Below are 4,650 nucleotides of genomic sequence, written 5' to 3' on the forward strand. Positions count from 1 at the left end.
AGGCCTTTCTTTTTAGCCTCAGGAGGTCTGCTAGATCCCTGGAGAGACATGGAGGCTGCTGTGCTCTCTTGCTGTCTTTCCTCCAAGATGGAATAGAATTAGCTTGTGCATTGAGATTGCTCCCTTGAGGAGCAACCACTCTTCTTGAACTCCCCTCCCCCTGGGGTTGCAGTTCCTTAGGCCCTCACTGACAAGCCTCCTGAGCTTGTCAAAGTTGGCTTTCCTGAAGTCAAGGACTTTCGTGTTGCTGACTGACTTGCCAGCTTTACAGAAGATGGTGAAGGTGATCAGCTCGTGTCACCCAGCTTCCCATCGATCACTAGGTCACCAATTAGATCATCCCCAGTAGCCAGTACCAGGTTGAGCAGTGCTTTACCTCTTGTTGGCCTGTAGACTTCTTGAGTCAGGTAGTGGTCATCCACACACGATAGAAAGCTTTGCGACTGCTCAGATTTTGTTGAGTGATCCTCCCACGAGCTGTCCAGGTAACTGAAGTCACCCATGACAACGGTGGTCCTGGAACATACGGCCTCAGCCAGTTCCCAGCGAACTCCTTGACAAGCTCTTGACTTTGGGTGGGAGGTATGTAGTAGACTCCCACCGATGTGTCCCCTGCGCCGTGTTCCCCACAAATTTTAACCCAGAGGGTCTCCAGTTGTCCAACCTAGTCACCAACATCAGCTTGCAGGGACATGTAGCTTTCCCTAACATAGAGAGCTACTCCCCTGCCTCTTTCATGTACACGATCCCTCCTGTACAGTGTATAGCCATCTATACCCGTGGTCCAGTCATGGGTGGAATCCCACCAGGTCTCCATTATCCCTATGGCGTCATAATTATTTGCATTAAGCAGGAGGACGAGCTCCTCCTGCTTATTCCCCAAGCTCCTGGCATTTGTGTACAGGCAGGAAAGTGTCCCCTTGGGGGCTCTTGCCTTGCCCACAGATTGTACCAGGGCTGGGGCATGGGTGGGCTCCCTTAACTGCCTTGGCCTGCTGGCTTTGCAAAGATTGCTCAGCAGGCCAGCAGTGGTGGTAGTCCCCCCATCCCCCAGTGGGCTTAGTTTAAATCTCGGTGGAGCAGGTCAGCCAGTCTGGCTGAGAAGAGCCTCCTCCCCAGCAGAGAGAGGTGGAGGCCATCTCTTCCCAGCAGCTCACTGCTTCTCTCTCCAAAGAGCAGGCTGTGGTCATGGAAGCGAAAGCCTTCCTGATGACATCAGCGCCGCAGCCTTTGGTTAACTACCTGGATCTTCCTCTCCCTCCTCAGCTCATACCCCAAGACTGGGAGGATCAAAGAGAACACCACATGTGCCCCTCATCCCTATTGAAAACTAAGGCAAAATCTTAATATAGTACTTGGGCTGTACTCCTCGCTTAATATTGTCCTGGTTAACACTGTTTCGTTATTACGCTGCTGATCTATTAAAGAACATACTTATTTAAAATCGCACAATGTTCAGTTATAGCATTGTTTGGCTGCCGCCTACTAGTAGGTAACTACTGTGACATAATTGGATTTACTTAACATTGTTTTGCTTAAAGTCGCATTTTTCAAGAACATAACTACGACGTTAAGTGAGGAGTAGCTATATACAGGCAACCCCTGCTTAGCACTCTTAACTGGTTCCGGAAAAATCAAGCACTAAGCGAAACCAATTTTCCCATAGGAATGAATGTAAATAGAGATCATTTGTTCCTGAAGATTCCCACTCAACTGCAGAACAAAAATAAGCCCTGAACCAACTCTGAATGACTGACATGGTCACCCAGGCCTTCTTGTTAGACTTCCAAATGACTGGCAGACTGCTTTTAAGATACCCTTTGAGAGCCCCGGAGTTTTCTGAATGGTATACAAGCAATGGTTTCAATTTAAAATACCCTGTAGCATTCCCAGCAAGCAATAAAATAAGTCGATCCTTTGACACCTTGAAACCTGGAATCAACTTCTCCTCTCTGGAAATGTAGGTCCTAGAAGGCATCCTCTTCCAGAAGAGACTCGTCTCATCAGCACTGAAACTTGTTGAAGCATATAAACCCCCTCCTCAATAATTTCCACAAGCTTATTTCTACAGCTGGAAGTTGCTTGGGTGTCAGCACTAACAGTCTCCCCCTGAATAAAACCATTATGCAAGCTGCTGCACCTCTTAAATCTTTCAAACCACCCCTTACTTGCATAAAAAGGATCAGAAGCAGACCCCTTGGGCAAATTTTTCTGTAAACCATCATGCAGACTCTTGGCCATCTTCTGAATAAGCAACATACTCAAGAGCTTATGGCATTGAGTTGTATCCTCAATCCACACACTTAACTTCTCCATTTCTAACATAATTGGAGCCCTATGCTTACTGGGTTTCAAAGCATTCAAAGGAGTTGCAAATCTATCACATTCTTTTATTTTGTCTTAAATTTTCAAGATGGTCTTAACAGCTGACCCAACCAAATTCAACACTCTACAGACCCCATTCTGGCATTCCCCTGCTTCAATTTGCTTCAAGACATCCAATTGAAACTGCAGCATTATGCTTTTGCGCTGTTTTTTCTCAGCACTTGTATTCTCAGAGTCAGTTGCACATCTTTGACTCATGGCACAACTCAAAAAACAAAGCAAGATGGTGACACAAGCAACAAAAGAGCATGAAAGAGCACAGAGCACAAAGTTTTTGACAAAGCAAGATGGCAATGAGGCTGTACACCGCCGATGCTCCCTGCCTGATACATGAGCGTTATAGCGAAACCCATGAGCGCCAAGTGAAACCAGGCATCAAAGTGAAATGAGCGCTATAGCGAAATAGCACTAAGCAAAACAGTGTATACAGGGGTTGCCTGTATACTTTAACTTTAATTACTAATACACCCTCACTGCACAACAGCCCCACATTTTCCTTCATGGTTTTCTTTTTAATTATGTGGCTGAAGAACCTTTTGCTATTGGTTGTAATTTCCTTTACAAGGTCTAACTCAGTATGACTTTTAGAACTTCTCACTTTATTGCTATATCTTCTAACCTCAAAGATTAACGTCACTTAAGTAGCAAAACCAGGTACAAAAACCATTCATGCAGCATTTCCAGTCTTCCATACCACCCCATACAGTTATGTATTATGTATGTATGTACGTACATACGTACAGTGTTCTATGGAATAAAGAGACCTGACATAAAGGAGACTAAACAATTCTCATTCTCTCAACAGAATTCATTTGAAACAAATTTCTGCCATCTGATGTTCTCTCACTTTTGTATAAGCCAGGAGTGGCAGTCACGGAGAGGATGAATTACAGCTTTTTATTTTATAGCTACATATTAACAACAAACAAATTTAAAGCTTCAGGCAAGAGCTGCTGCATCCAGTCCTGTGGTCTGTGTCAAGGCAATTTTAACTTCTTAGCAACCGGGGCCCACACAAGCAGGGGCCACATACTGGGAGAGCTGCAAGCTCACCCCACACCATGTGAGTAGGCAGCTCTTTTCACCGCCACCGAACTGCGTATGTAGGCTGTCTCTTCCCACTAACCCCCTGCAAATAGATATTTGGCCACAGGCTCCTCCGGCACTACAGCCTGCATTGCACTTAGCATACTGCTCTTCTGCTGTCTCTGAGGCCAAAGAAGGGAGAGGGAGCCTGAAGACCCCGGCTCTTGCTGCTGCTGCCCAAAGACCAGGGTAGTAGTGGCCAAGGGGAGTCCTTGGGCAGCAGACTAACTCCTTGCAGACTGCACGCAGCCCATGAATCACCAGTTGGATAACCCTCCTCTGTGCCACTCAAGAGATCAGACTAGATCAAATGGGGTATGCATACCCCCAGAGGTACTTGAAAAGGGGCTAGGGGGTACTCATGGGTGAGCAAAGGTGGAGATCTGCCACACACCACCCCGCGCCACCACCTCCCAGGAGCAGGGGGGTGGGGGCAGGGAGGTAGTGGCTCCCCTCTGCAGGCCGCACAGGCAACGCCCAGACAGATGGACGCAGTGGGGAGGAACTCGCACATGGCAGCTGCCACTGCCATTCACCACCCCGTGCTCACGCTGCGTGTAGCCCTCCCTGTATCCACCTGCCACCAGCCAGAAGTGTACCAAGAAGGGGTACACTCCTTAAAAAAAGGTTGAAAACCCCTGGACTAGATCACATGTGCCCATGCCATGGCTTGAAAGCCACAAAGAGTTCTTGGAGAATTTAATGCAACTCCTCAAGAAAAAGAAGCAGCTAAATAAAAACCTTTTCTTTTCCCTCTCTGTCTATTACTTCCTACATGTGATTTGCTTCAAAAAAAGATAACGATGCATTATAATAGAGCTGGGCTCCGGCAAGCCAGTCATCAACTCCAGACATTCTGCATAAAAAACGTTTATGTGCCTGCAGCCCTCGGCTACGGCTAGAAAGGATGGGAAGTTTGGTCCTGCCTGGACTGAATAACAGCATCGCCCTACAGCTTCACGGAGCCAACACACCACGCACCCAGTACTTGGCTATTTGGAAGTTTGGTCACACCCTCGGGTCCGGGCCCAGCGCCAGGCCCCGCTCTCCGGCCGCCGCCGCCAGGAGCCCACGCGGCCCCGCTCCGCGGCCCAGACGCTCCGCGCGCACGAGGCAGGGGGAAGGGGGGGCCACACGGGAGGGGCAGGGGCCACAGGCGCCGCCACCCCACACCTCGGC

The 4,650-nt window shown here is 48.4% G+C and overlaps 1 protein-coding gene across 1 annotated transcript in view; it reads right to left on the bottom strand.

The window, feature by feature from the left end:
- Positions 1 to 4,650, bottom strand: part of NUP205 (nucleoporin 205) — a 95,076-nt gene that overhangs the window by 90,208 nt on the left and 218 nt on the right. The window lies entirely within an intron of this gene.

This window comes from Crocodylus porosus, unplaced genomic scaffold (assembly GCF_001723895.1).
Source record: "Crocodylus porosus isolate Cpor-Errol unplaced genomic scaffold, CroPor_comp1, whole genome shotgun sequence".
Classification (NCBI taxonomy): domain Eukaryota; kingdom Metazoa; phylum Chordata; order Crocodylia; family Crocodylidae; genus Crocodylus; species Crocodylus porosus.